The sequence below is a fragment of the Ictidomys tridecemlineatus genome, chromosome 11, assembly GCF_052094955.1.
Source record: "Ictidomys tridecemlineatus isolate mIctTri1 chromosome 11, mIctTri1.hap1, whole genome shotgun sequence".
Taxonomy (NCBI): Eukaryota; Metazoa; Chordata; class Mammalia; order Rodentia; family Sciuridae; genus Ictidomys; species Ictidomys tridecemlineatus.
The window spans coordinates 75,021,038-75,040,211 of record NC_135487.1 but is presented as its reverse complement, the minus strand read 5'-3'; the positions used below and the strand labels follow the sequence as shown (position 1 = coordinate 75,040,211).

The 19,174-nt window shown below is 39.3% G+C and overlaps 1 protein-coding gene and 1 long non-coding RNA gene across 5 annotated transcripts in view; both read left to right on the top strand.

Annotated features, from left to right (window-relative positions):
* Tgfbr3 (transforming growth factor beta receptor 3) overlaps positions 1-19,174 on the top strand; it is a 186,971-nt gene that overhangs the window by 89,458 nt on the left and 78,339 nt on the right. The window lies entirely within an intron of this gene.
* On the top strand, positions 295-13,336 carry LOC144368131 (uncharacterized). Its single transcript, XR_013427904.1, has 2 exons — positions 295-3,519; positions 3,627-13,336. It is a non-coding gene; the product is annotated as an uncharacterized LOC144368131 (long non-coding RNA).

Sequence of the window (19,174 nt, the reverse complement as noted above, 5' to 3'; positions counted from 1 at the left end):
TGGTTGCAACAGTGTAGCTTTAGAAAATAGGTTAAATCTAGCAAGTTTGTATTTGGAAATTTATCATTAATTGTATTTCCTGGAAAATTATATCTGTGGCTCAGGCATAATGATTTTTTTTCTTTCTTCTTCTTCTTCTTCTTCTTCTTCTTTTTTTTTGGTACCAGGATTGAACCCAGGGATGCTTTATCACTTAGCCACATTCCCAGCCCTTTTTTTATATTTTTTTTTATTGGTTGTTCAAAACCTTACAAAGCTCTTGACATATCATATTTCGAACCCTTTTTTTATATTTTAATTAGAGACAGGGTCTCACTGAGTTGCTTAGAGTCTTACTAACCTGCTGAGGTGGCCTTGAACTCATGATCCACATACCTCAGCCTCCCAAACTACTGGGATTATAGGCATGCACCACTGTGCCTAGCCTCAGACATAATGATTCTTAAACCAGGGTTTTAAGGTGTAGAAAACAGCACTTAACTCTGAGTCTTAAGCTGGACTTGGTTTTCCATCTAGCACAATCTTTTTTGTTTAAATGTAAGCAAGTGTATAGAACCATGTGAGTTTGTTTCTTTTCTGGTCAATATAAGTAAACTGGGAATATTGAACTGTAATGTTTCTTTCAGTGCTAGTTTTTAAAATATTGTTTTTTTGTCATAGATAAATAGAACTTTATTTTTTCTTTATTCATTTTTGTTACATGATGCTGAGGATCAAACCCAGTGCCTCACACATGATAGGCAAGCGCTCTACCACTGAGCCCCAGCCCCAGCTCAATGCTATTGTTTTTTGGTTCTACTTTGGGAATTGAGGGTATATTTTTGCAGTTAGTCTAGGCCTCTAATGTGAAAAACAAATAACTTGCTGTTAGTGAAAAATAACAATAAAATATTAGAATTGAAAGTATTTCTGGAATTGCTAATCTTTAAGACAATATCCTTTAAGAAACCCTCAGTCTCCAGTGGCTAATAGTTGAAATGTAAATTAAGGCTATCTGATGATTTATTAGAAAGGAACCCTGGATTAAGTAGGATTTACAGATCTGGGGGGCAAATCTGGCCTCTAAATACATGGAAAAATGCTTTTGAATTTCATTGCTTAGATCTTATTGCCTTGCACAGTTAAAAAAAAAAAAAACATGATTTTTCCAAGAGCTCTGTTTTATTCCATCAGGACAGAATACACACGAGTCTTTCTCCCTCTCCCTTTTATTTATTGAAATACAGAAGATTAGAGAACTAATCGTTTCAGTTTGCTAAGCAAAAGGCCCTCCCCCCATAAATTAGAACCAGGCAGTTGGACAGTCAGCAGGACAGACTTCATGGACTGTGTGCCAGTACAAAACATTGTAGGAGTGACAGAGGAAGCATCCCCCAGCCCTCGGTCTGCTGTACATCCCAGGGACAAGAACAACACCTGTGAGCAGAGGACGGAGACCTATAAACATCATGGCCCTAAACACACATGACAGAAACTTAACCAAATAGACTTAATCAACTACAGCTGGGCTGAGATAAACAAGCGCTAAGTAATCAAGCATGTGGGAAGGGGCTGGGGCTGGAACTAGGCTTGTTGCTGGGGTAATTGGAGCCAGGTGTGCTAACCTGGCACTACTTTTTGGAGGTGAGAAGTTGGAGAGGTTTGAAATAGGGATGTGGTTTGGCTCAGGGGTTTGGAGGCAGACTTTTCCAAGGCTAGAGGAGAAGAGCGGTAAATAAAATAAAGGCAAGTTGAGGAGTATGAAATATGTTGAAGACAGCAAGTAACTTTGCAGCTGTGATAGCCCATATCTGGTGGCCTTGCCTGTTGGGGTTTACGTGGGGAGGATGGGTGTTTAACTGTACTATTGCAGGTCTTTAAAGGTGGTTCACTTGATGGCATCATTAACACTGAAAGTGGTAAATTAGGTAGATCTCTAAAGATAAATGTCTTCCCAGCTACAGATTTGGGAGGAACCTTCCACTTTACCTACAGTCCGGCTGCTTGAATGAAGCATTTCATTGCTCTGGCACTTCCTATGTGCCTAGTTCTCAGAGAGCTCTATGCTCTATGGTGTGGAGGCAGCAAGCACTGGTGGTGGAATTTCTGTTCAGAAACGTGGGTCCCCTTTAGAGCAGATGTGCTATTGGAGGCAGATGTGGATTGAAAGTGATATTCTCAGGACCCTTCTTTGTGGGATTCCCCAAAATTGCAGTGAAAGTTTATGAGCAAGACCTGGGCCTGACCAGGTTAGTGATGCCTGACCAGGAATAACTAGTGAAGATGCAGCTGGCCATGGTAAAGAGGATTGGATTTATGCTGCCCAGGTTTAGTCTCTAGGGCCTGACCTTTTTTTCAGTGCTATGGATTGAACCCAAGGGCACTTTACCACTGAGCTACATCTGCAGCCCTTTTAATTTTTTAATTTTGAGGCAGAATCTTGCTAAGTTGCTGAGGCTGGCCTCAACCTTGCCATCCTTTTTTCCTTTGCTGGGATTCCAGCTGCATACCTCTGCACCTGGCTTAGGGGCTGATCTTAATGAGCACTTAGTCCCAAAGCTAAGGGGAAGGTTGACAAGTGGCAGAAAACTATTGGTTCTTCATTTGGAAACCAAGTGATCTGAAGGTCCTGTGTATAGCTGCCATCAACTTGTCATCCTGTTTCAAAATCCATGCAGAAGGAAATGGCATTGCACTGAACAGAGCCACAGCCAAGCACTGATAAACTTCTTTCCAGAGAATTAAAAAAAAAATCCACAGAATTTTATTCTGTCTTCTTAACACCTTAGCCATGGAGATGTTGTTAGTTCCACAACGAATTGAGACTGAGAGAGTCTAACTGTTCTACCCAGGGTCATGAGCTAGGAAGGAATTAATGGAGCCCACGCTGTAATTCATAGCATATTTCCTTAGATAGAATTGACAGTGTAAGTGGCTGTGGGCAAGGTGGACTTTCTCAAGGTATGGACATTTCTTCAATCGTTGAGTCATTATTTGCTAAGCACCTGTTATTTGTCAGACACAGTGCCAGTCACTTGCAGTCCTGACAACCCTAACCTTGAGAATTTGCCAAAGTTAGCAAAGAAGCAATGGACAGGGGTTTCCCCCTTGCTTCTATTCCATTTAGATGATCTCAGTCTTTCTTAAATATGGGCTTAAATATTGCTCCCAGGGTTGTTTGTCAACTTAATCATATTGGAGATAAGTCTTTGAGCTGCAATGAAACAGCCATCTGGTAAGAATTAAATGTGAATAGCTGGGTTGTCATCTATAGGTGAAGAGCTTAGAAAGAGGGACAGGTTGGGGCGCCCTGTTATTAATGATAGCTCTGTTCTATACAAACAACTCTCTTTACTGGATTATCTGTGCCAAAATATTACTAAATAGCTTGGAAACAGGTTGGTGTTTTTGCCCTTTAGGGAAAAAAAAGACCATGGAGTTGAATTTGGAAAGGAATCTTGGAAAACGTTTTGATAAAACAATGTATCATTCACATGCCCAAAAATTTCAGCAGTGCAGGGCTCCTGCTGGCAGAATCAGGTGAACTTTGAAATATATTCTGACTTGAATTCTTGCATATCTTGAGTAGGCTGAAAGATGATTATTTTTGTTTTATTATCAATAAACTTTTTTTTTTTTTTAATCAGAAGTGCCCAGGAGAGCCAGACACATTGGCACATGCCTGAAATCCCAGCAACTTGGGAAGCTAAGGAGAAGGATGGCAAGTTTGAGGCCAGCCTGGGCAATTTATTGAGATCCTGTCTCAAATTTTAAATTAAAAAAGGCGGGGCTGGGAATGTAACCCTGTGGTAGAGTGCCACTGTGTTGAATCCTCAATATAAAAATAAAAAGTGCCCAGGAGATAAGCCTTAGATGGAAGTCCTCCTTTTTTCTTTCCTCTTCAATATATGAAATTGTAAATGAAAGGACTTATCAGCACAGTAATGGATTTGCCCTATATGTTGGTTTATCTTTCCTAGATTAGTTCATTTAGCCATTCTAAAAATGTGTTTACTGTGTGCTCTAAGACTGGAGATTCTGTGGCAAATAAGGCCATTTCAGCCCTTCCTGGTGCTTTTGAAGATGGGGTACCCAGGTATTCAAGATACAGGAAGGGCTTCTTTGCAGAGGGGCAGTTCAGCTGAGACTGGGTGATGAAAAGGATCAAGCCGTGGTGCAGAGAGCTGGGGGAAGAAGAAGCCAGATGAAAGATCTGCTAATGTCAACGTCCTATGGTTGGATGTTCCTTGGAGGTGAGAAGGCCGGTGTGGCAGGAGATAGGATTAGTTAGGCTTCAAATCGTGGGGTGCTCTGCACTGGGAGAAGTTGTTTTTTGGAGTTTCTAATGTTTCTTTATCCTCATCCAGTGGTTAAGAGCTGGTGCTTAATTCTGAGGACTTAGTGAGACCCTGATTTCCAATTGGTTGTATAAAAAGAGACACGAAGAGTCCACTAGCTGGATCATCTAGATGATGGGAATGAACATTTGGGTTCTAATCCCAGTGATGCCGTAGCCAGCTGTGGTACTTGGGCAAGTTATGATCTCTTTGGGCTTTAATTTCCTTAACATCTGGAGTAGAACATCATTAAAATCTCCTTTATCATGAAGAATCAGTGATTTTATTGTATACACATTTCATTTGGGGTTTTATTCTCTTCTTTCAGACTTTTATCAGTTGTCTTACAGTAACCAGGCCCACTAACTGGTTCTAATTTTTTTTTTCTGTATTCCTTTGCTTCTGGAGCAGCCACACGGGTGGGGGTGGGGGTGGGGGTGGGGGTGGGGAGACTGCAAGAGGGAGGAAGCAAGGGAAATAAGGGAACTCTATGTGTGCCTGATGGTGGCCATTGAGCACATTGCCTGTTACCCTGAAAGAATTCCCAGTCACCAACCGAGTGGATTGTGATGGCTGAGACTTGTTCTCAGAGTTAAGATTTATGTAAGGGTTAACCAAGAGCTGCCCTTGTCTGGGAAGATGATTTATGCCATCTAAATGGCGTTTTAAAAACCTGCCACTGTGATAATGTTGTTTGCATTTACTCTTATTTCTGAAATCATATTTTGATATACGGGGAGCTATATGTTTCAGTATAAAATAGAATGATTTTGCCAGTTTTCCTGAAATTCAGTATAAATCATATAGCTCTTTTATCAAAAAGTATATCTAAAAGCAATTAGCAAAACCAAATAAGTGAACTTAAGACTATTGTCAACACTACCTGTTTTAAAAGACACTGCAAATCATTATTTACCCTTAGGATTAGCTTTGAATATTTCATGATTTCTTTTGCCTCTGCCAAACATAGAAGACTAGAGGGCACATACTGCCATAGGTTGCCAAGAGAGGGTGGCCAGGGGACAAGGACAAAAGGAACTCTGTATAACATGTTCACACTGGTCTGAAATATAAGATAAATTCATTTTGGAATATTTTTAACTGTTTAAAGAAGAAAGATCTTCTCTTTTGTTCTCTTGAATTCACTTTGGCAGATTAAATAAAACTTTAGTCAATTGTTCCTTTTAGTCGAGTATGCAAATCTCCTTTATCATGAAGAATCAGTGATTTTATTGTATACACATTTCATTTGGGGTTTTATTCTCTTGTGACCTGGCTTTATAAAATTGGTGATTCAGACAAATCACTCTATTTTTTCTTGACAACTGCATCTGTTTCTAGGGATCTGTCTTGACGACTGTTCCTAACTTCACCAGTTGCTCCAAGAACCATAGGCTTTAAAATTACTGGTGCACATGGAGATGTGGTCTGTCTCTTCATTTATGGTGAAAGTGAAGCCTACAGCAAGATACTTCAGAAAAACTTTTTTTTTTTTTTTTAAGTGCATGATGCCAGGAATCTTACAGTAGGAGGAAGACAAGCTTGGAAAGCACCAGTATTTATGCATTATAGCCAATTTCCTCTATTTTTCAGGCAAGGAGAATTAACTTTTAATCAGAGGGCAAAAATGAATGATTATTTTCTGGAAATCAGACAATCTTATTTTTATTCTAAAATTGCTTACCAACAGCTTTCTTTTTTAAAATGTGAGATATAAGAGAGATGATGATCCTAAATTGTCTTAGTCATATATTGGAAATACTGATAATTATCTTGCCAAGATTTATGAAAACATCTTAGGAAGACATTGTAGGGTGAATGTTTTAGTCAGCCTTTTCACTGCTGTGACCAAAAGACCTGAAAAGAACAGTTTTAAAGGAGGAAAAGTTTACTTGGGGGCTTATGGTTTTAGAGGTCTCAGTCCATAGAACAGCAGGCTCCATTCCTCGGTGCTCAAGGTAATGCAACACACCATGGTGGAAGAGTGTGTCTGAGGAAAACAGCTTCAGACATGGCCCCCTCAAAACAAAGAGAGACAGACAGATAGACAGGCACACAGACAGACATACTAAGCTCAATCCACAAAATATATACTCCAAAGGCATGCCCTAGATGACTTAACTCCTCCAGCCATACCCCACATGCTTCCAGTTCACACTGAAGTTAATCCCATCAAGGGATCATTGCACTGATTAGGTTAAGGTTCTCAATAATTGCGCATCTAAACCTTTCATTGTCTCACACATGAACTTTTGGGGGACACTTCACATTCAAACCATAACAGCAAAGACACGTGAGCTGTTTGTGCTTTTGAGGGTCAGGTAAGAGGTCTAGTCCAATTCATTTTTTGCACTCTAGAGAACCATGTGTAGGAACTTAATGGATTTTTTCATAGAATATCATAACCAGGACAAGAATCACCAGACCCCATGAGTTCTTCCTTGTAAAAATGTGTGAAGCTCCACAGTTTATATTGATTCATTGATTATTTTTTTATTATACCTATAACTCAACAAGTATTTATTGAAGGCCTGTGACCTAGAGGCAAAGCCAGGAATAAAATCTTCAAGTCTAGTCTTGGGGTTGAAGACTAATGTTTAATTTTTCTCACCTTGTGAGATATTCCTTGTTAATCCAATAACAACAATCTAAAGGGAAACTATAGAAGACTTGGAATGGGATTGGTAAACAAAATGGGTTTTAATATTTTTTTTTTTAGATCTGTTAATGATGTATATTCTTTTGGGCAAGTAAGTCAGGTGTTTGAAGGGCATTTAATGAATTAATACATTAATGTAATTGACACTTTTCTAGAAGTTAATGTGCCAATCATTTATCAGGAAGCAAATGATGGTCCACATCTTTGAAAAGTGAATTGTATCTGTATTATTTTGCTTTCACCCATTAGATAAGCCTCCCTTTAAGTCCCATTGTGACGTAGCCCCAGTTTACCTTTTCAACTTTATTTCTCTTTATTCTTTTTTGTATTTTCTCAGCTCCATCTGAGTTAAATGTTCCTCAGACCTCCGTATGCTGCCTCCACTGCTCTGACATTTCTTTCAAAATTCTCCCTGCCCTCCTCCTTGCCCCAACTTTAGTTTTGCCTGTATCAGCCCTTCTTGCTCTCAGGGCCCAGCTGACATGTCCCCCTTTCTCCTTGTATGTTCCCCACAGATGTGTTTATATCTGTCTTTTTGCTCCCAGGTAACTGTGAACTTCTTTATTTTTAAAAAATGTCCCCCAGACTTGAGGATTGAACCCAGGGGTGCTATACCACTGAGCTATATCCCCAGCCCTTTTTATTTTTTATTTTTGGGGGTATTTAGAGATTGAACTGAGGAACAATTAACCACTGACCCACATCTCCAGTTCTATTTTGTATTTTGTTTAGAGACAAGGTCTCACTGAGTTGATTAGTGCCTCACTTTTGCTAAGTCTGGCTTTGAACTCGAGATCCTCCTGCCTCAGCCTCCTGAGCTGCTGGGATTACAGGTGTGCACCACTTCTCCTGGATTATTTTTTATTTTGAGACAGATTCTTGCTAGGTTGCCCAGGCTGGCCTTGATTAGAATCCTTCTGCCTCAGCTTCCCCGGTAGACATGTGCCACAGCAATGGGTTACTTGTCTTTTCTTTTTGGTACTAGTGATTAAATTCAGGGGCACTTTACCACTTAGCTACATCCCTAGCCATTTTAAAAAATATGTTTGTTTTGAGAGAAGATCTCATTAAGTTGCTGAGGCTGGCCTTGAACTTGAAATCTTCCTGTCCCAGTAAGAAGTAGCTGGAATAACTGGTGTGTAATACAGAAATAATATAATGTAGTTTCTTGTTTGTTTTTTAAACTATTATAGATTTGGGGTAGCCAATCAAAGATCTTAGAATATGTTATTTTCTCATTTACTATTTAATAAGGGTTATAAAAGTTTTTCTCAAAACTATAGGAATCAGTCCATGAAGTACAGCATTAAATGAAGTCTTTTTAATATTTTATCAGAAAAATCACCAGGTTTTTTTTTTCTTCCTTTTTTAAAATCCAGGGTTGGGATCAACAGCTGTTCTTACACGGGCAGGGTAACTTGATATAATGGCATACATTTTTACTCTGGTCTCTTCTTAGTGCAAATTTGAAATGGGTGTTTTGGAAAACGTGCTATGAATTTCTCTCTAGACCTTCTCATCCGAGCAGCCCAGCAAATCCCTGGCACTCGATGTGCATCTTTCCTAACAGAACTTTGATGCTGTGACTTGATGCCTTGAAATCAGCACAACAAAATGGTGCTTGAGGAGCAGTGTTTACTTTGATCATCTTTCAACTTCTGTGCCCCAGCCTTTTCACGGAGTACAAATTGCTTTACCAGAGTTATGGGGCTGAAGCCCACGGACTGTTTTTGTAGACTGGTTGCTGTGGTGATTCTTAGCCTTCCATGACTCTCCCATCTCCAGGGAAACAGAAACCTTTGCAGCTGTCTCGACCTTTTTGATATTGTATCTGCTGGAGGTCTTCATTGAGCTCGTAGCAAGCCCAACAGTCATAGGTTTGTGTCAACAAATACGTGGAAACAGGGCATCTCATTCAGGATATGTTGCCTTTAAAAACAAACAGCTCCCTAACCTCCCAAATTGTATGGGCCTTCGAAGCATCTCCAAGTCTGGCTGAAGCCAGAGTTAAGTGAGCCATGGAGTGTTGGTCATGATAATGATCTAAGAAAGAGCTATGAGGATGAAGGAGGAAGTTTATGGGGTTGTGAGGTGGGGAAGAAAGAGAGTGGTAGTGAAGGGGGAACTAATAGGGCTTGTGTATGCCCAGAGAGAAGATGGTTCAGGAAGAGGTCGTGGGCCAAGCCTAGCAGTCTGGTGTTTGGAGATCTATAAGGAAAACTATCTTCTGCTTGAAGAACAATATAGACAAGAATTCCTTTCTATAGGAACCAAGGGAATAGAGGAAATAACTGTGGTTTTAAAGGGCAGAGGTAATAATAGCTAACACTTAAAGAGCATTTACTCTGTGCCACTCACTGTTTTAAGTGCTTTACACAAATGACATATTTAATCCTTTGACATCTGATGGGATAGGTACAATTATTATCCCCATGTTAAAACCAATGAAACCGATGCTCATAGAGTCTTAACCTAATCAAGGTCCTAAGGCTGGTAAGAGGAGAGCTGACATTCCAGCCCAGAGTCTGGCTCTGAGTCACTGTTCTTACCCACCTGGTCAAACTGCCTGTAATTTAGAAAGGAAGACAGAGTGACCCAAAGGATTGGATTACAGGACTTGATGGCCAAGTTGGAAGAAAATGTAGAACTTGGGAGAGAATAAATTTTACTTTAGAATGCGTTTGTTGGTTTATTTATTTATTCATTCCATATTTTTATATACTTCTATAGGGTTTCCAAGTATTGGACCAGGCTCTAAGGTGATAAAAACACAAGTCCCAATCCCTCCAGTGTTAGCTTTCTGTGACTAGAATGAAATACTTGAGATAATCAACTGATAAAGAGAAAAGATTTATTTTGGCCCACAGTTTTGGAGGTTCTAGTCCTTGATCAATTGCCTCTTGCTTATCATGGCAAGAGCACCTGACAGAGCAAAGCCACTCACCTCATTGGGTAGGAAGCAAACAGGGAGAGACCAGGATCCCTACAGTCCCCCTTGAGGTCACACCCCAATAACCTAAGGACTCTCCACTGGGCCTCATCATCTCAGGGTGCACAGTACCTCTTAATAGTGCCACCCTGGGAACCAAGCCTTTAACACATGGACCTTTGAGGGGGACACTCAGCATCCACACTCTAGCACTTCCTCTAAGAGAGTCCATTTGTACAAACTTAATATAAGCAGAAAATAGGTACTGTAAGGGAAAGGTCAACAGGATACAGGTCAAGGGTATTTGCTGGTAAGAGCTTCCTTCTAAGAGCACTGATACCTTGAAACCTTCTTAGAGAGCCTGATATTTTTTTTTTCTGTAAAAAGAACAAAATTGATTGTATGTGAAAGTATGAAGCTGTAATTAAGTATGTTAATACATAAACCTACCTCTTTCTAAAAAGAGTTGAGAAACCTCATTTCCTGAGTTTTGCATACAGTTTGACTTTGAAAAGTTCCAAAGTACAGTAGAACATTATGTTCACTTTATACATAACTCGGATATGGGTGTGTTTTAGGGTAGTGAATGCAGAACACTTCACCAAAAGGAAAGGGGTCTGAGAAGGATCTTTGTAGGAGAAAGTTGAGAACCTGTCTACAGCTAACACATCATTTAAAAATACGGGACTGTATTAATTTTCTTGTTGCACATAATAACTCAAAAAGGTAGGTACTACTATCCTGTATTTTAGATGAAGAAACTGTAGCACAAAGGGGTCAAGCAACTTTTCTCAAGATCAGATGACTGAGGGAACTAATGGAGTTAGAGTTGAACAGTGTCCACTCTGTCATTCTTTTGCTACGTTGATGGCCATGTTTTACTTCATGAATCCCATTTTGAGGGAAAACATGTTAATCAAAAGACAGATGGTAAGACATTCTTCAAGAAGCATGAGGCCAGTGTTAAGAGCCCTTCCCTCAGTTGACATTTAGGTGTTCACTGCCTTACCATGTTCATTTTTCCTGTTATCCATACTTTATTTCTTGGTGCCAACTGGAAACCGTCCATGGTGTGTGGAAAATTAATAGAAGAGGAAACAAAAGAAAATCACACAATTTTGCTACTTGTTAACTCTGGTTAGAAGCTTTGTTTGCTTAAGGATGTGGAAACTGATGACTAGATGGTGTAGGTAACTGACTATATCAGATTTCTGTCTCTGTTCTAAAAAAGGGCATTTTAGAATATTGCTCATCTGCTGTGGTCTGGAAAATGAAACTCCTTATCTTTCTTTGAGATAATAGTAAAATTTTCCTTATAACTTGAAGTTTACAAAGAATTATATTTATAACAAATATAAATTATTTAACTTCAGCAATTTAAGGTTTGAAGAGATTTCATTTAACATTTTATGAAACACAGTAGCTTGTTCAAAGCTACTTCTAATTTCAGAATCTGGACTTACAAGCAAAAGACAACAGACTACCCAGCTCACATATTCCCAACCATGGACAGACATGACCTGAACCTACCAGGACAGTTCCAGATTTTTATGAAATGTTGAAATATATGGGCTTTTTTTTCCTCCTGTATTGGGGCCCTTGGGCATGCAAGGTTCTACCACAAGCTACATTCCCAGCCCTTCATTTCTTATTTTTGAGACAGAATCTCACTAAATTGCCCAAGCTAGTCTCAAAATTGTGATCTTCTTGCCTTAGCCTCTCAAGTTGCAGGGATTATAGGTGTACTACTGGGCCCAGCCCAAGTATTATGCACTTTCAAAAACAAATTTAGGAAACATCTTTAGAGAAGAAATTATATGAGAAGTAGGTAAAAAGAATCTGAAAATCTTAGGAAAACTCTTCAATAATGAAGCCATGGAATCATTAGATTCTAGGGTCAGAAGGAGTCTGAGTGCTCATCTAATACATCTTATTTTTCCTAAAATATTTCTGATAATTGACTATCCAACCAATCCAAGTAGTTCAGAAGTTGTGAGAAACAAGAAAATTTATCACGATGACAGATTTTTGCCTGTTTCCTAACAAGTTTGGGTCCAGTTTGTCCTGTCTGGGAGACCTGTCCCAGCCCAAGCTGCTTATTTCCTCTTTTGCTCCTGACATCCTCTTTTCTCTCCATGTAACCCACACAGTTTAGTCATGGTGTTGTATTATATCCATCCCTTCAGGCATCTCTCTTCCCACTGAACTGTGAACAAATTGGGGAAGATAGGCCGTTTTTCTCTTACCTTTTCATTGCTGGTAATTGATGTGGTTCGTGGCACATAAGAGGCACTTAACTAATGATGTTTGAATAAATGCAAAAAAAAAATGTGCAGGAAACACAAGTTATTGCCTGAAGTTAGCTTAAGGTGTGGCTTAGTTTTGGAGAATGTGGATTTTTAAGTCCTAAGGATAGATAGGAACTTTCAGCCTTAAGATAAAATGAATTTCTTATAGTTATAGTCTTTTCCAAATGAGATTTTAAACTCTAGAATTGATCTAGTCTATCCTGTGTGAAAGTTAAAACCACATTTTATTGTGGTAAAATATACATTGCATGAAAATTTACCACTGTGATAGTTAATTTTAAGTGTCAACTTGACTGGGTTAAGGGATACCCAGGTAGCTGGAACACATCATTTGTGGGTGTGTCTGTGAGGGTTTCCAGTAGAGATTAGCATTTGAATTGGTGAATTAATAAGGAAAATCTTCTTTCATGGTTGGCAGACATCATCCAATCCATTGAATGCCCAGAGATAAGAAAAAGCAGGGGAAAGGAATTCATGGTCTTTTGGGGAGCTTTTTTTGTCTTCTGCCCTTGGACGTTAGAACTACAGGTTCTCAGACCTTCATACCCTGGGATTTGTACTAGCAGCTCCCTAGGTTTTCAGGCTTTGGGTCCTGGACTGAGAGTTACACCAATGACTCTCTTGGGTTCTCCAACTTGTGGACAGCATATCATGGGACATCCTAGTTCCATATTTTGTGATCTAATTCCTATGATAAATTTCCTCTTATACAGATGGTCCTCTATGTAAAATGATGAAGTGTTATCCTGATAAACCCATCACAAGTTGAAATTACTCTAAGTTGAAAGTGCATTTAATCTCTCTAACCAACTGTACATTGCAGCATAGCAACACAGCACATCACAGAGTACTGGTTGTTTTCCCCCATGATCTCATGCCTGACTGGGAGCTGTGACCTCCTGCCCTTGCCCAGTGTCAGCAAAGAGTATTGTACTACATATTTCTAGCCTGGGAAAATATCAACATGCAAAATTCCAAACATGAGCCTGTTGTGGTGGTACACGGCTATAGTCCCAGCTATTTGGGAAGCTGAAGCAGGTGGATCACTGGAGTTCACTTTGAAACCAGCCTGGGCAACATACAGAATCCCCACCTCAAAAAAATAAAAAACTGATGTATGGTTTCTTCTGAATGTGTTTCATTTTTGCACCATCGTTGACTTGGGGATCTTAATAATTAAGATCTGGAGAACCCTGACTAATAAAACCATTTCAGCCATTTTAAATTGTGCTGTTCTGTCACATTTGTATATTCACAGTGTTGTGTAACCATCACCATTATCTATTTCTAGAACATTTTCATCACCTCAAAAACAAACTCCATATCAATTAAGAGTAACAAGACATTATTTTCTCCCATCCCCCATCCCCAGCCCAGCAGCTTCCAATTTGCTTTCTGTCTCCATGGATTTTCTGGTTCTGGACATTTAATAAAAATGTAATCATACAACATGTGACCTGGGTCTGGCTTTTTTTTTTTTTTTTTTTTTTTACTTCACATGACCTTTTTTCAAGATCCATTCATGTTGTATTATCTATTAGGACTTTTTTTTCCCTCTTTTTATGGCCAAATAATCATTTATTGTATGGGTAGTGCCATATTTTACTTATTTACATCACATTTTTATGGAGAGATTTTTCATACTATTAGTCAAATTTTTTTTTCTTTTCCCAAACATCACACATAGAGAATTTCAGGTACTTCTGCAAGATGCTGGTAACTTCGTCATGTTGAACTTTATAATCAAGGCCTAAATATTTTGCATCACAACCCCCTGAGCCCTAGTTCTACTTTTCTCATTTTGTCTCTAATTGCTGTTTATTAGTGGTATTTTCAAAGTATGAGCTGGAGGCAGAATTGCAAACTATGTTAGTTTTGCAGAAAATGAGCAGTAGAAGGCTAGAAGATACTGACTTAATAAGCATTTGAGATTTAACTGATTTACAAAGTGGAGCTTAAGCAGTATGACCTTGATATCTTTTAGGACCTTCTATATTATAGACAGAATTAGAAAATTCTTTGGAGATCTATTATGAAAAAGTAGCTTGAACCTTTTCCATTTGCATGGGAAGCTCAAATCTTCACAGTACTTTCGAATCCTTTAAATACAGGTGCTCCACCTTGTGTTTAACTGCTTAGGCAAGTATTTGAATGACTTTCCTGTCCATCACACTGAGTAGAATTCAGATATTAGAAGCTCATTTGAAGTGTAAAAATAAAAGTTAGCATACAGTTTTTCCACATGGTAAAGCAGAACCTGATATTTCCCAAAGTCAAATATGGGTAACAACAAAATTTTTAAAAAAATTTTTTTAAAGTTGTTGATGGATATTTATTTATTTATTTATTTATTTGTGGTGCTGAGAATCAAACCCAGTGCCTCACACATACTAGGTAAGCATTCTACCTAGAATTTACAAATGGTCTGTGTTAGAATTTACACTTATTTCATTCTGAGGTAAAACCCATTCTTAGTCCTTGCTGTAACCCTCAATTCTGATTTACCTGTGAATAAATGTCCACGGGATCATTATTCAGACTTCTCACCATTTGGGTCTTTTGCTTTTTCTTTTCTCTTTTCTTTTTTCTCCTCCTTTCTTGTAGGATATTAAAAAGGACTTAAAGGATCTTAAGGTTACAGAGTTACCTTAACAATTTCACTGCCAGGTGTCCTACTCTGTATTGTAGCCTCAGCCCTTTCCAGTTAGAACAAATGTGTTGAACTGCTTTTAATGCTACCTTAAGAAAGTCTGAAACTTAAACACTTGAATGCTACTTTAAGAAGAAATTATCCCACCTTAGACACTTATCAGCTACAACATGCCAAATTCCAAATGCAATTTTGGCAACCTTCCCTCTGCTTTTCATGATGATAGGTTCTTCACCCTGAAAAGGCATCCCAGGGCTCAACAAAAACTGATTGTGTGGAGGAAAACAGGTCAAAGTACCAAATTGACATGAACATTGCACACTGTATTTGCTCCCTTGTGCTTTATGCTGTTCTGACATTGTTTATTTCCTGAATTAAAAACACTTATGATTCCATGCCTCTAAAAGAGTGTGGAACATTTGTTCAAAGAAGATAATACCGTTTCAGAAAAAATGCTCCCCAAACATCACATCGACTGATAACATGTTCCCCCATCTTTGACTCCATGTTACTTTCTCTCCCTCTCCCAAGGTAGGCCGTGCAATTGAAACTGAAATTCCTCCAAAAACATTTCCTTAAAAGCATAACCTGACTGGACCAGAATACCCTCAGGGGGCCGGGACTGTGAATTTCAAGAGTTGTTTTTTCTTTTACCTTTCAAAGGAAAATCAAATTTCACAGAATTCCCAAGGTTTTCCTACCCTAGCCAGAATTGTTTCTTTAGAGAGTAATTTAGTCTAATCCACACATCAGCTGGGACCCCCTGCAACTCAGGAGTGAGTGATTGGTTTGCATCTCTGCTCATCCTGTGGTTTGTAGAAATCCAAATAGGCTCTTTCTGGAGACTGCCAGAGCCTTATGTTCTTGGGGCCTTCATCCTCCTTGGGTTTATGATTCTACACTCCACATGTCTCGGACACACTTGATTCACGTGGATTTGAGATACCACCAGTGCCTTTCTGAGTTCTGTAGCACACATTCATGACAGGAGTGGGCATCATGGAAGCTTTTGCAGTGAAGTTGGAGGAAGGTTTGCCTCAGAGCACTTTAGCCACATTATTAACCGGAGACACCCATGGCTGTTCTTACTTGTTGACTCCAAACTAACTGTTCACTGACCTCTCAACTTGCTTATAACCCTGTCCCCTACCTTTCCTTTTTTCCTTCCTTCCCTCCCAGCAGTAAAGTAGTTCTTGCTTCTGACTCACACATTTTCCTTATTATCTAACCTTGAGAAGGAGAATATGTTTCAAAGATTATTTTCCACATTTTATATATTTTAATTTGCATAACTGTTAAGGTCAAATTTCTGCTTTCTTTTTTGGCCTCAGAGGTCTTCATACATACACATTGTAAGAGCTGCTCCGCTCTGTCCTGTACGCATAGCAGAGGACCATAGTTGTTTGTTGTATTTATTCCCACAAGGCTTGGATGTGGCTGTGGAATCCTCTCCAACATACTGTCCGGGCAGCCCCTAGGATTCATTTTGGTAGTTGGAATCTGTTTGCTTTTCTTGACTCTGTTTTAAAGTTCAAGTTGTACTTGATAGTGAAGTTAATGTCTTCTTTATTAGATGACCCCCTTTTTTGGTCAGAAAAACAGGGCATTATGACTTTGTAGCCATTATTTGAGTCATATTTCATTAATAACTTTTGCTCATTCTTTTATTCATTTTTCCAGAAAACTTATTAATTACTTACTAGATGTCTGGCCTTATGCTAGTCCTAAGGTTGCAGAAATGAATGTGACTCTCTTCCTGCCCTTGAATTGTGTTCTGAGGATATTACAATGTGACAGGGGAGACAAACATCTAAACAGATTGTGACAGTGGCACATGGAGCTGAGGGACAAGGAAGGATTTCACTGGAGATGCCTTTTGAGCCCACCACAGGTGTCCATCTGGGAACATGATTGTACTGCACTTCAGGCCCGAAGCCTGAAAGACTACAGTGTGTTAGTGGCACTTATAGAATGATGCTCACACAGTTTGTGTTTAATACTGAAGAATAAATACTGTCAGTGTCCTCAGACTTGGTTATCAGCTGAGGCCTGCCGAGGGCCCCACCTGTGTTCCCGCACCCAAACATACCTACACCCAGGGTCTCCACTTCCCTGCCTCTCTTCCTGCAGTGGCCAAGCCAATGGCTCCTCTGAGAAGGGAGGTCCAGGGTCCCTGGAATCCCCTTGCAATACTCTCTGGGACCCTGTTAGAGGGTCATGACCTGTAAGTTTTATAAATATTCTTCTGTTTATATGAGTTCTTGCCCCTCAACCCCCAACCCAAATTTAGTTCCCAGAATTTTTCTGGGGCATTCAAAATATAGAAGAAAGAAGGCACACTTATTTCTGCATCAAATTTCAGAATTTTAGAATCCCCCTGAACTTTGTGGTTTTATTAGATTATTTTCAGAGGTTTCCAGGGAGTCCAAAATCATGTCCTCCTTGGGGGAGGGGGATTGGCTTGGGATTTGACTGACTCTTTTCCTCTTTCAATTTAAAACCACTGGGAAACAGCTTGGTGCCTTTTTTGCCATAACAGTGTGACATCTTTGAACCCAGTGCTTCTGGAGACCAGGGAGGATAATCAGGTGACTCCCCGTGGTGGGGGTGGAGACACTAGGAGGTCCCAATTTCTTGAATTCAGCACCAACTAATTAATGTTCCTTTAGAAATTCAGGGAAATACAAAACTAAAAAAAAAAAAAAAAAAAAAAAAAAGGAAACTTTAAAATGTTCCAAATCCATCCCTCCAAGAATATTTTAAAGGAATCTTTTTATACCAATTCCCAAATGGTGAAAGGCAAGCAATGGCAAATGAAATGTCAGTGGTATGGTTCCTCAGAATGGATATCCTTTAAAACACAGTAGCAAGAATGAGCTAAATACTGTTCCTCCCCCTCCCCCAGCAATCAGTTGCAACATTTCAGATCCATCTGGAGTCACCATTAAGTTCCTAAAAATCACATTGTCCAAATATAGGTGAAGTTTGAGTTTAACTCTGGGACCCTAGTTTCTTGAAATAGATGCACGCCTCACTGTCTGTCTGTGTACTATATGGGTGCTGGGAGGCCAGGATTCAGGAGGTTTTCAGTTACTGCCAGCATTGTTGCCAAGGGATGTCTCCTTACCTCTGAGCAGGGGACAGATGATGGCTATATACAGACCAGCCTGTGATTTTTATGGGTCTTGGTTATAGGCACGCTGTTGGAGTTCTTTTCTTATCTGTCTTAGTGTAAACTGATCATTGAATCATCCATTTCAGAGCATTATTTGGTCTGGTTTTAGATACTAGGAGTCTCTGTGGTAGTGTTTTGGATGACTTCATTGCCTTGTGGGTCTACAGGGGCTGTTCTAAGAATCAAAAATGTTGAAATAAAACCTCACTGACACGTTAGCAAAATTGGGCAACTGTTAGGCTCTCATATCAGTTGTTTTTCTCACTTTGGTTTTGTTTGTTTTAACAATCCCCAGGAGTGGTGGTGGTGGGGTCTTACTAATAAGAAATCTTTTGAAATCTCTAAGGTAGGGATATCTTGCATCTGTGCTATGAATTCTGGGAAACGCAAAACAATTTTCATATGGCATCTTTTCATAAAAACAGTTAAGCATTTTCTCTTGCCTGTAAGTACATAATTCATTTTCATAAAGTGGCTTACAGAGTCCAAGACAATATATTTAGTTTTTGCTTATCAAAGATAATCTTTGGAAAACTGAGATGTCTTCGCCACCCAAGGTCTAGAGAATGTTGTCCTTGTGTTTTGTTTTTTTCCTGGTGATAATGTGGGCAAGGACATGCATCCTAATTGGAAGATAGGAAGGTTGTCTTTCCACTTGGAGGATTTATGCTCCTTAGAGTTGGCCTTGACTTTGGACTAAGTTGTATTCACATTTCTAAGAAAAAAAAAAGATTTGTTTTTAATTTTCTTATAAAATTACACCTAGCATGTTTACTGAGGTGTATGGATAACCTCAGAATATCTCTAATGAGAAGATGTGGCAGAACTGATGAGACCAATTGACTTTCCTGTTTTTAGGAGAGGGATCAGTGAGGTGTAAGGCACAGTGTCTACATATGGGATGTGACAGACAGAGATTTACTTGCACTTCCTCACCCCTCCAGGAAGACTGACTATTCAGCACAGTTTGAAAGAAACATAATGAAAGCAGAAAAGGACAGGGCTGCATGGACCGGTATGTGGTCAAGCATGGGTCTGAAGAGGCCACTGAAGCCCCAGGAACTACACTGATAGATTTTTAGTTCTGAGTCGTCATCTATGGATTTCTTTCCCAGAAATGATGACATCTTTAGACC